Raw genomic sequence first — 13,525 nt, 5'->3', positions numbered from 1 at the left:
TCCTATCAACTGCCCTGACACTGTCCTAACAGCTGCCCTGACCCTGCCCAAACAACTGCCCTGACCCTGTCCTAACAACTGCCCTGACACTGTCCTAACAGCTGCCCTGACCCTGCCCAAACAACTGCCCTGACACTGTCCTAACAGCTGCCCTGACACTGTCCTAACAACTGCCCTGACCCTGTCCTAACAACTGCCCTGACCCTGTCCTAACAACTGCCCTGATACTGCCCAAACAACTGCCCTGACCCTGTCCTAACAGCTGCCCTGACCCTGTCCAAACAACTGCCCTGATCCTGTCCTATCAACTGCCCTGACACTGTCCTAACAACTGCCCTGACCCTGTCCTAACAACTGCCCTGACCCTGTCCTAACAGCTGCCCTGACCCTGTCCAAACAACTGCCCTGACCCTGTCCTAACAGCTGCCCTGACCCTATCCTAACAACTGCCCTGACCCTGTCCTATCAACTGCCCTGATCCTGTCCTATCAACTGCCCTGACCCTGTCCTATCAACTGCCCTGACCCTGTCCTAACAGCTGCCCTGACCCTGTCCTAACAACTGCCCTGACCCTATCCTAACAACTGCCCTGACCCTGTCCTATCAACTGCCCTGACCCTGTCCTATCAACTGCCCTGACACTGTCCTAACAGCTGCCCTGACACTGTCCTAACAACTGCCCTGACCCTGTCCTAACAACTGCCCTGACCCTGTCCTAACAACTGCCCTGATACTGCCCAAACAACTGCCCTGACCCTGTCCTAACAACTGCCCTGATACTGCCCAAACAACTGCCCTGACCCTGTCCTAACAGCTGCCCTGACCCTGTCCAAACAACTGCCCTGATCCTGTCCTATCAACTGCCCTGACACTGTCCTAACAACTGCCCTGACCCTGTCCTAACAACTGCCCTGACCCTGTCCTAACAGCTGCCCTGACCCTGTACTAACAACTGCCCTGACCCTGTCCTAACAACTGCCCTGATACTGCCCAAACAACTGCCCTGACCCTACCCAAACAACTGCCCTGTCCCTGTCCTAACAACTGGCCTGACCCTGTCCTAACAGCTCCCCTGACCCTGTCCTAACAGCTGCCCTGACCCTGTCCTAACAACTGCCCTGACCCTGTCCTAACAGCTGCCCTGACCCTGTCCTAACAACTGCCCTGACACTGTCCTAACAGCTGCCCTGACACTGTCGTAACAACTGCCCTGACCCTGTCCTAACAGCTGCCCTGACCCTGTCCTAACAACTGCCCTGACACTGTCCTAACAGCTGCCCTGACACTGTCCTAACAGCTGCCCTGACCCTGTCCTATCAACTGCCCTGATACTGCCCAAACAACTGCCCTGACCCTGTCCTAACAGCTGCCCTGACCCTGTCCAAACAACTGCCCTGATCCTGTCCTATCAACTGCCCTGACACTGTCCTAACAACTGCCCTGTCCCTGTCCTAACAACTGCCCTGACCCTGTCCTAACAGCTGCCCTGACCCTGTCCTAACAGCTGCCCTGACCCTGTCCTAACAACTGCCCTGATCCTGTCCTAACAACTGCCCTGACCCTACCCAAACAACTGCCCTGTCCCTGTCCTAACAACTGGCCTGACCCTGTCCTAAAAACTGCCCTGACCCTGTCCTATCAACTGGCCTGACCCTGTCCTAACAACTGCCCTGACCCTGTCCTAACAGCTGCCCTGACCCTGTACTAACAGCTGCCCTGACCCTGTCCTAACAACTGCCCTGATACTGCCCAAACAACTGCCCTGACCCTGTCCTAACAACTGCCCTGACCCTACCCAAACAACTGCCCTGTCCCTGTCCTAACAACTGGCCTGACCCTGTCCTAAAAACTGCCCTGACCCTGTCCTATCAACTGGCCTGACCCTGTCCTATAAACTGCCCTGACCCTGTCCTAACAGCTGCCCTGACCCTGTACTAACAGCTGCCCTGACCCTGTCCTAACAACTGCCCTGATACTGCCCAAACAACTGCCCTGACCCTGTCCTAACAACTGCCCTGACCCTACCCAAACAACTGCCCTGTCCCTGTCCTAACAACTGGCCTGACCCTGTCCTAACAGTTGCCCTGACCCTGTCCTATCAAACGCCCTTAGACTTCTATTAAAAGTGAGTTTAGTGTAAACAGGTTTTCTGATCTTTTCTTGATAGAGGGAAATGTGTCAAAATAGTTGTTTGGCTTAATCACACATACACTACAGACACAGATGGATAGATAGATGTTATGTAGAAAAGTGCTGGAGTATTCCTTTATCTAGAACACACTATTTTTCAGTAGGAACATCACAAAACCTACATGCAAGATATAGCAGATATAAATTCCTTATCTGGATTTTTTTCTTTTTTTAGTTTTTTTCTTAAAGATCTAAGTGGTCTAAGGTAACACAAGTCAAACTCAACCTGGCCATTTTGCTCTCTCTCTCTCGCTCTCGCTCTCTCTCTCTCTCTGTCTAAGACAAACCCTAAAGAAAATTCATGGGCCGTATTTCACAGACAGGACTGAGGTTACGGAAACCATCCACATTATTGCTCTCTCACTGCAGCCTGACCTGCAAGTCTACGACTTTGACCCTGTGGCCTCAATCTGAGTCGGCTCACGGAGGCAGAAACTGGACACTGCTCCACAGAACACTGAGTTCCTGCTTCTTTCCGGTACTTTCTCCCTCATGGGATATCCCATAAAGCATGAGGAGACAGATAGGCAACAGGTGCTGTGGAGCGGAAAAACACTGCGTGAGGAACAGAGAGAAAATAAGAAAGACAGAATAGGTGATAGAGGTGAGAGGAGGAAGAGGTGTGTGAGGGTGAAAGTGGGAGTGATGGGTTCAGGGTTTGTAGAGGCGATGGAAGGAAAGAAGGACGAGGCTATGTGTGTGTGTGTGTGTGTGTACAGTTGATGAAAGACAGGAGTCAGGATGTGTGTGCAAAGCAAGACATAAATCCTAAATGGGTTCGGGAAAAGTCCAGGAAGACGAGCACTGTGTGGAAAGGAGAAAAAACAGAGGTGTAGAAAATGAACACTTAACAAGCAGCAGTTAATTCAAGTGGAGCATGACGATGAAAGAGGGCAAAATATTTAACCTGAGATAAGATCAGAGTCTTTAGTGTCTGCTAGAGCTGCTGTTATAGAAAACTAATCAACATCTGCCCAATCAGAATCCTTTCAGTCTCTGTTTCTTTCTTTCTTTCCTTCTTTCTTTCTTTTCTTTCTTCCTTTCTTATATTCTTTCTTTCTTTCTCTGTATAGCTCTCATTCTTTCTTGTTCTTATTGCTTTCATCCTTACCGTCATTTTTCTTTTTCTTACTTTCTTTTATCCGTTTCCATTTTTGCTTTTGCTTGTATGCTTTTCTTCTTCCTCTCTCTTATTTTTTCTTTTTTCTTATCTTGCTTTCCTTGCTTTCCATTTCTTTTCTTTCTTTATTTCTTTCTTTCGCTCTCTGTCTTTCTCTTTCTTTTCTTTCTTCCTTTCTTACATTCTTTCTTTCTGTCTGTATAGCTCTCATTCTTTCTTGTTCTTCTTGCTTTCATCCTTTCCATAATTTTTCTTTTTCTTACTTTCTTTTATCCATTTCCATTTTTGCTTTTGCGTGTATGCTTTTTCTTTCTCTCTCTCTCTCTCTCTCTCTCTCTCTCTCTCTCTCTCATTTTTCTTTTTTTCTTTTCTTTCTTTCTTTCTTTCCACACTTATAAATAATGTGATTGGCAGTATTATAGTAAATTAGTGTTAAAGAGCCTCTCTGGCTGGATTGGAGAGATTGACCCGGCTCAGCAGATGTCCCTGTAATGAATGGAAGTATCTGCAGCGCCCCTGGTCTCAGTAAACAACATAAATCTACACAATGAACACTTCAATCTGAGGAGCGCTCTGACTCTGACTGTGACTGTGACTAAGCTGTTTTAAAGCAGACAGCAGTATCTTACTCGTAATGACAGTCACCATGTCTGAACTGCAGTGTGAAAAATAAACACCCTAGAGAAACGCTGGTTATTCTGCCATGAAGCAGCCCATATCTTACGGCTGTTTCTCTCCTTCTCTCTGTATGAGTATTCCTTTAACAGACACTGTGGCAGCAGCTGCTGTCTCAGCCACTGCATTCCCAAATGAGCAGAGCAGCTTAAAAAGATGATTTAATGAAACAAAGGTGATCGATTCTTTTTTTTTTTTTTCAGTATGCAAAAGGCTCATAAATGTGTCCAGTTCTCTGCTCTCTCTCTCTCTCCCCCCTCTATAATGAACAGACTACTCACATCCTGAATATAGATTTACAAAGCAAAAACATCCTTTTGATGTAATGCATGACTTATAGGAAAAATTGAGTCCAGAATTATGATCTGAAACAGGGCATTGACTAACTGCAGTGAGTGTGTGAGCGTGAGTCACATATATTTTATCTTATCAATATGTTTATGTACAGTGGACTGAAATGTGCTTTTTTTCCAAATAAAACACACTCAGCACTACAGAATCATACAACGTAGAATAGAAAAAGGGATAACCTGTAATAGATGGGAATTATTTCATACATTTATACCACACTGCGGTTGAATTCTCCATTCTGATTGGCCAGAAGGTGTTGATTAATTCTATAACAGCAGCTGCAAATCACAGGTTTATGTTAACACACTCATTCTAATACACTATAGTCACAACTCAATGTAACGCAATGTAACACACGTACTACGGCATGTATAATTGTTGATATTGTTACATTTCCTGTAAGGATAAGTTTATTTAACCTTTATGGAAGGAGTCTCCAGTGTCAGTGCTTTGTAACAGTTAGAAGTAAAGCTTCTTGAAGGGTTTTTTTTAAGGAAAGTTTTCAGGACAGAGGAGTTTATTTATATGTTGGTTTTTCAGTAACATGACAAGCTGTGTTTTTGTCTTAATAACTGAAAGAGAGAGAAAAAAAAGAGAGGAATGACTGTTCATAGCTGCTATAACGTAAGTGAGGACAGGAATGAACTTGTTTCAAGGACGTTCCACAACATTAAAAGTAACTATAAACAGACAAAAAGTATGCCATGTTGTGCTTTAATAAATAAAAAATGTCACAGTTGGCAAATTATTTTAGTATAAGAGGAATAAAACACTTCGGGATGTGCTGCTCTGGGAAAATAATCAACTTTAGAGTAGTAACAGTAACTCCACTTCATCCCACCATCCCACCATTGATTAGTTTCTTATAACAGCAAGACACAGTGTTTTATTCCTTACTGAATATATAGTCGCCTAATCAGGATTATTTGAGGTGATCACAGTTAATTGTTAGATTCTACAGTTATATGCTTCCATATAAATACATCGCCATTCTGAATTTCTTTATACAAAAACAATTGCTGCATCACCACATTTGAAGGTTTTAAATCTTTTTAAATATGGGGCTGTAATTTAGTATATATATATATATATAAAATCTTTCTGAAGTACACAAATAAATGCTTCCATGTCATGTGTTCATGTCAATTTTGTACAGTCTAAAAGATAAACAGAAATTAAATTGTTAACTGCTACATTGTGTGTAACTGTTAATCATCAGTAACTATATCATGAGCTTGACAGGCCATGCTGGGAATTCTGCACAATTACTGTTTATGCTGTGATTATGAAAAATGACACTGCACATATAGTCAGGAGGGGAAGCTGAACCGAACGTCTGTTTCCAGGTGACACTGTACATGAGGAGAGAGAAGCTTTAGGAAGTCCTCACACTGAGGTTCTTTAGAGAACAAGCTAAGCGATTGTAAAACTGTAAACAAGTAGATATAAATTCGAACCTTATGCTGGAATAGAACACAAGAGAAACAAATTTATGCCAAATTTAAAGTTTTAAAATAAAGGACACTCAAGGGTTAAGAGTTGCAGCTTTTTGCTACTTTTTCGATTTGGAACTGTTGCTGAATGGGAAACCCTGTTTTGTGGGGTTGCAGATGAAATCAAAACTGGCATTTTAGAGCTTTTTATATAAGCTTCTTGGCACTATGGACCAAATAAATTGGTGTATATATAAAAATGTATCTAATTATGTATATTAATAATTTTCTATGCAGTGTCACATGTTCTCCCTGTGTCTGCTTGGGTTCTCTGGTTTCCACCCACTGTCCAAAATCATCCTGGTAGGTAGGTTGGTGACTCTAAACTGCCTTGACATGTGAATGAGAGTGTGTGTGCCATCTCATGCCGAGCGTTCCCGGGATTGGCTCCAGATCCACATCCACCCTGACCAGGGTAAAGCACTAACTGAAGAATGAATTAATGCAATATTGCACTTGTATGTATATTTTTTTCTAAACACACGTGAGACAGAAGAGAAGTAATAGTCGAATTATGACCCATAATATGTAGGTATAATTAAGACATTTTTGTAAAAGGGACAGTTTTCACATGTGTAAATGTATCACTACTTGCTTTTAAATGTATGGAGAGAGGAGGAAAGGCACAGGGATACACTCTTCAATCTTTCATATCATGCTGTATTACTGTAAAAGTTTGTTTTTAAACCACATCATCATCCTATCTTCAACAATATGTTTTTATCACCTTTAGCACAAAGGAACAAAAGTCTGTCTGATCCAATTTTCCTTAACAATAGCTCTGAAACCCAGAGACTCTCTCTCACATTTCTGGAAACATGAAACATGCCATATTTTCACTCCCGCTTATCTCGGATTAGACCCACAGAATCAGTAACAAGAGTCCAAAAAAAGAAATCGACTAACAGGCCCTGGGTTCAAGTCTCACGTCTCCAGTCTCAAATCTCAAAGCCAACACAAAGACGACAATTCAACAGCAGTCCATGAGAAATAAAGGTTAAATAATTCAGCAAGGCCTCCGCTGCACCTGAACCACACAGTAAACTGATACACAGAAAACACTGGAGTCATTTTACCTCCCACGTTCCTATACACACACACACACACACACACACACACACACACCTACACACACCAGAGAGATCTGTATCATGGTGACAAGGACCAGATTGTCTCACATGTAGGAGGGGACATTCCCAGAGTGTGTGTATAACAAGTGTATAATTACTCAGCCGCTACATTGTTACATACGCCTACTTTATAGCAGTGTTTCCCAGGCCACATTATTCCTTATACACTGAATTAGATATTGTAGTCCACATTTATGGCATCAGAGGCTGGACTGCAGAAGTCAGGTGACTGATTTTGTTTGTATAAGTTGTCTCGGTCACTGTTTGCTTCTTTCCCGGCCTGGTTTTGACCAAAAGCAAACGTTAGCTGCATGCTAGCTTTGGAAATTTGTACATGGAACATGCTGTTATAGAAAACTAATCAAAGACAAGGGGATCTCAAAGTGTTTTATTCATCTTATGCTGCAGCAAATTTACCAACAATCACAATTTTTTCATTATGTTGTCAAGATGTTGTTGTTATGATTATATTTATTGTTGTGGAACGTCCTTGAAATAAGCTGTTTCTTGTTCTCACTTACGTTATAGCAGCTACAAACAGTCGTTCCCTCACCAGCCACTCTTTTTTTCTCTCTCTCGAAATTAATAAGACAAAAGCATGCAGCTTGTCATGTTACTGAGAAACTGCAAAGAGTAAACTCCTCCTTCCTGAAAACTTCCTGACTATTACAAAATGCTGACACTGGAGACTCCTTCCATGAATGTTAAATGAACATCTCCTTACAGAAAACTTCACCAGATCAACAACTACACACGTTTTTAATCCGTTTATGTGGCGCGTCCACTGTACAAGTTCCTGTGAATGAGCTGTTACTATAGAAACGATAAAGTATTAGAATGATGCATTAATATAAACCTGTGATTTGCAGCTGGAACTACTGTCAGATCTGCTGTTATAGAACATTCTGACCAATCAGAATCAAGAATTCACCAGCGCTCTGGGATAAATAAAAATAAATAGATAGTGGAAAAGTACAGTACAACTTTATTAAGCACATCCAGGCTTCCCAAAAAACACTCTTTAATCAGTGATGTTCAGTCAGTGATGTTTAGTCAGTCATTGTTTTATTAATATTTATTTAAATAATATTATTTATTAATAAATTTTTATGAATTAACATCTTTTACCATTTATCTTCACTGTGATGATTGGTCGTTATTTAATTTTCTTTCATTTTTAATTTTTGATATTCTTACACATATTCTTTATTGTTTTATATTTTGGCTGATTTTTTAATCTCATGTAAAGCACTTTGAGATGACTGAATGAAAATGAAAAGAGCTACATAATTTTTTTTAAATGTGAAGTGGGACTGATATGGCACTAATAAAGTGGTTGTTCATTGGTCTATGCTTAGTTAATGTGAAAGTCTGCACCTCGTGAGTCCAAGCACAGGTGATGTAAACACTACAGGTGGTTATCAGTCTAGTATAAATACACTTCGGATAAAAATAAAAAAAACCTGAGTTACTGTGCACTAATAAGATATTACTCATACAGAATATACAGAATTATTGTAAATAAGTAATAAATAACCAGTGTGAGCCTTCATGGGTTCATCTTGTTAACATTTAGTATAGTTTTATAGTACCGGTTTCCACTTTTATGACCTGTTCAGAGACACTTTAGGAAGGAAGGAAAGTAACCAACACACACACACACACACACACACACACACGTGTTCTGGGATTGTTCCTCTGTGGATAAAGGGCAGCAACGGTCAATCTCACGGGTGTTAGATCCTGAGCCTTGAATCAGGTGGTCTGAAAGTCCTGATCTAAATGCACAAATCTAACAAAGCACAGCTGATCTAATGTACACCCCAAAAAGCCACAGCAGATGGACAGTGATTAGGAAAAGTGATGAACAATGGAAAATAAGCGTAAGTGTGTTACAGCATGGGTGGAGGGGCGCCGTATGTCCACCAAGTGTCATTAGTCATGTGTAAGAGCCCCCTAAAGCCAAATCCCCCAGGATCACGATCTACCAGATGAGTGCACTACCCGCTTGCTTTTTTAATTTAATTGTTCCCGACTGGGTTTAAATTAAAAATAAACACGGAGGAACGTATTACGCATTCACCCAGACAGCTTTTCATTCATTTATTGGCAATTATTATCCCTAAATGTCTGTCAAACCTGTCTGTTACCTTGGAACCAACCATATTAATAGGAGCCTCTCAAATTTTGTAATTCTAGATTAAATTTTTAAAAATCCTATGATAACATTTGTTAGAGCTAGGTTTTTAAGAAGTTCAAGAATTACTTCAGTTCCTGGCATCGATATGTAAAGAAAGCATTCTCATTATTTTTCCCTTAGTGTTTTATTCCTCTTATATCACAACAATTTGCCAATGATTACAATTTTTGTTTATAAAGGAAGAAAGACGTTAAAGAATGTATGTCTACGTTTTGTCCATTGCTAGTTACATGTAATGTTGTGAAACGGCAGCAAAACAAGTTCCTGTTATCACTTACATTATAGCAGCAACTTTCTCTCGAAGTTTATAAAGCAGAAAAAAGAAGGGTTTTCTCCTTACAAAACTTATTAACATTAATGTATCATCAACATTAACATATCAACAACAATATGTTTTTGTTTGTTTGTTTTTTATTTGTTCATTATTAGACTTAGATTATGTAGCGCATCCGCCATACAAGTCCCTGTGAATTAGCCGTTACTGTAGAAACAATAACATATTAGAAGTAGTGCATTGATATAAATCTGTCATTTGCTTTACAGCCAGAACTATTGTCAGAGCTTGCTTTATTAGAAAATTAATCAACACCTTCTGACCAATCAGATTACTCTCTCACACAGTGGGCACTCATTGGAAAATAAGGTCACTGGAGAGATGAGTTTTCCTGAACAGGTGCACTGGTGGGCTGAACAGGTAGCATACATCAATCTCATACTGAAACCTTCTCAAAAGAACAAAAAAATTCTCTTCTACCTGTATACAAGTCTAAAAAAAAGTAAAGCCTTCAGTAAACATGTGCATATAAGGCTTTAGATGAAATTATAGACAATTGTGCACCTGCTGAATAAAAAAGAACAGCCACAAAATCACTTACTTTAGTTTTCGTGTCCAAACTTCAGGCTGAAGATTATTCCACTTTGTACAGAATTATTTCCTGCTTCAGGAAAGCATTGTATCCTCAGAAAGAGTTACACAGTATAACATGTTACCAAGAGTCTCTCAGAGCAGGGCAGTGTGTGTGTGTGTGTGTGTGTGTGTGTGTGTGTGTGTGTGTAAGCAGGGTTTACTGTTCAACTGCCCCTCACCCGCCACAACACCTCCTACCCCTTCATTCAAACTCTATGGGCTGGTCACAGAGGGCAGGAACGGCTGAGGGAAAACCAGGAGCGGATCACACGGGTGGCTCTCGGGAACGGATCAGCAGGTAAATAGATTAGGACCTCGGGACTATTTAACAAAACACCCAGTCTGAGACTTGACTTGGTAACTAAAACCAGGAAGTAAATGTGTCTAATGGGAGAACCAAAAATGAGGCCTGTTTCTCAAAGAACTGTCACTATTTATTGTTTATTTATTTATTTATTTATAAAATGTAATTATTACTTATTCTTCTACTAAAAAGAAATAACTGCAGGATGTCTTCTTTTAAAACCATAGTAGAATTGAATGCGAAAGTTTGTCCCCCCCATTGTTTCTGGGTGTTTTACTTTTTCCTAACATTTCGGTTAAAATAATTTTTTATTTACATTTGCTGTTAAAATTTTATTTAAGAATTTAAAAATATATTTTATTTAAATTTTAATTTAACCAATAGTTTTTTTTAAAGGATTTCCTGTTAGCAATCTTAGACTCGTAGCTCCTGTGTGAACCTAAAAACCTTTCTTAGCTGTTTGATTGATTATATTTGACATAAGAGGGGGTTCTTGTGTGAATTAGATTTTCTATCAACAGGATAGTCAGCAACAGTGTCTTTGTCTTTAACTGTCCTCCGTAACATGTCTTGGTGATTCTTGATCATTTTGTCCTAAGGATGTGTAAACTTTTGCACTTACCTGCACACTGCTGCACTATATGTATTGTGGAATAACTAGATGAAATGAGCCTAAAGAAATGAAATGTGTAATTCAAAAAGTTTTTTTTTCCTTTTAAAAGAAATACTTTTATTTTCAATATACTTGTTCATTTCAAAAAGGGAAAACAATAACAGGACAATGGAGGGCACTCAGACTTCCCAGGATTCAATTCAGCGTTGACTGACGGTTCGTCCATCACTTTACACCACAAACAAAGAAAGCTTTTTTTTCCCCAGGAGTCTTTTCATCGGTCCTTGACGCAGTTTCCCTCCCACCACTGCCCGTGTCTCGGTTCAAAGTCTGGGACAGTCCGGGACGGCCCGCCGATCACACTGTTCTCATATACGCCTTACAGTTCAAACCTGCGTGGCCAATCAGAGGCGAGGAAGGCTGTCTGAGCCAGTGGTTACATTTACATAACAAAGACAGACGAGGTCGCTCGCTCTACTCCTTCTCTCTCTCTCTCTCTCTCTCTCTCTCTCACACACTTGTTTCCTCCCTCCTTCCCTTTCTCCATCACTCCACCTGGAATCATGGGATTTTATACTACAGGAATTAAGTTTAGTGATCCAGGATCTGTCTGATACTGATCTTATCATTATTATAACCATATTTTAATAATATGGTTAATGAAGTCAAAAAAGTAATTCAAGCAGAGATTCATCCATCTTCAGAAAGCACTTTAACTCCTTCTCTGGGTCGCAGTGGATCCAGAGCCTATCCCAGGAATACACACACTCACACACACACACACACACATATTCACACCTAGGGATTTTTCTAGAATATTCTAGCTCTTCCACAGCCAGAAACTGTATTTACAGTGTATAAATTTCTGTATTAGACAGAGGTCTTTCTATTTTTTATTCCTTTTTTTTTATACCTAGGCTTAAGCCAATAAAAATAGATGTCTTGTGTTATGTGTTCTTACACAAAATGGCATATTAGCATCATTAGCCTCATAGCTTCATTAAAAAACTAAAAACATGTCTCGGCAGATTGATTATATTTGACATAAGGAGGTCTTTGTGTAAATTATATATATATATTTTTTTTTGACTAATGAGATATTGCGAGCTTTAGAGAATACAGCCTGAGCACTGCTAAGAGCTGAGTCAGCAGCATGTCCTCCTCTTCAGTGGTCCTCCTGTCCGCTCTACAGCGTCTCCTCATGTCTCCCACACAGCGGGACAGCCATGGGATTAACTCTTAACTCACAGCACAGCGAGTCTCAACCCTGCATCCCCAAGAAGACGAGCTATTTCTCTTCCTGTACTGCTTTTGTTATTCGTTAGAGGAACACCAAGAAGGAAAGCTTTAATAATTCAGTTCATTAAATCATTCCAAAGTCACTAACAAGAAGGTCTGTAGAGTAGTGTGTGATAATACACAAGTATTATCACACACGATACTGTTAATTCTGTTAATGCTAACTGTACTAGTGTAGAGTACAATACAAGTAGAACAGCGGTGTTCCATTAGTTAAATAAACCATTAAACCTTCATTGAGTCAAATGTAATAAAAGAATGAAAAGGAGAGATAGAAAACAGACTAGTGGTATTTAATTTAAAAACAACAAATAGTATTTGTATAAAGTAGGAATCATAAATCTAAATCAAATATAGACATTAAAATAAATTTAAATTTATTTTTAAATTTATTTGACTGTATTTCTCCTCTTATTTTTCCTTGAATAACATAAAAATGTTTTTGATCCATAAAAGGACTAAAGGTGTTATATTTTATTTGGCAAAAGGCATTATACCACAGCTTCTGATTGGTCAGAAAGTTGTTGATTCATTTTCTATAACAGCAGCTCTGACAGTAGTGCAGCTGCAGCTCCTGATTTAAGTCTAATAATTAAAAACAAATTTTAAAAAGTTTTGTTATTTAACAGAGATTTTAAAAAAATGCATAATTGTTGATATGGTGAAGTTTTGAAGTATAAAATAAGGAGACTTTTAGTTAACGTTATCATAAGGAGTCTCCAGTGACGGCTTACTTTGTAATATCAAGTTTTCCAGCAGGAGGAAAGTCTTCAGGACAGAAGAGTTTATGTGTTGTGGTTTCTTGCTAACATGACAAGCTGTTTTTTTTTGTCTTAAAAACTTAGAGAGAGAAAAAGAGTGTAGTGAGGGAAAGATTGTTTATAGCTGCTATAACATAAATTAGACCAGGAACTAACTTGTCTCTCAGACTTTATAAAACATTATACGCAAGTATAAATGAAATGATGAAAAGTACGCATCATTTTTTAAGTAACTCTGCGTCATCACGCCACCCTGTTATTGACTATTTTCATCCTCATAAAAAAATGTAATGTTGCTCTGACACCCTGCCATATTAGATGATTTGCTTCCTTTGTAGTAAATTCTTCATAGTGTTCCACCACGAGAATGATTTTATGTTGCAGTGCCTTCACGCATTAATACAAACATTCGAACTTCACATTTAGTTGTCTTCGTTAGTTCATGTCATGTAATTAAAAAAAAAACACGGATCTTCTGAAGC

The 13,525-nt window shown here is 39.7% G+C and overlaps 1 protein-coding gene across 4 annotated transcripts in view; it reads right to left on the bottom strand.

Annotated features, from left to right (window-relative positions):
- plch1 (phospholipase C, eta 1) overlaps positions 1-10,215 on the bottom strand; it is a 79,025-nt gene extending 68,810 nt beyond the window's left edge. For all 4 annotated transcript variants that reach the window (XM_053235029.1, XM_053235032.1, XM_053235030.1 and 1 more), the window contains exon 1: positions 10,035-10,215. The gene's annotated coding sequence lies outside the window, so the exon portion shown is untranslated. The remainder of the gene's footprint in view (positions 1-10,034) is intronic.
- Positions 10,216-13,525: the final 3,310 nt, after the last annotated feature.

This window comes from Pangasianodon hypophthalmus, chromosome 6 (genome assembly GCF_027358585.1).
Source record: "Pangasianodon hypophthalmus isolate fPanHyp1 chromosome 6, fPanHyp1.pri, whole genome shotgun sequence".
NCBI classification, from domain to species: Eukaryota; Metazoa; Chordata; class Actinopteri; order Siluriformes; family Pangasiidae; genus Pangasianodon; species Pangasianodon hypophthalmus.
The sequence above is the reverse complement of the archived record's forward strand: the minus strand, read 5'-3'. Positions and strand labels throughout refer to the sequence as shown.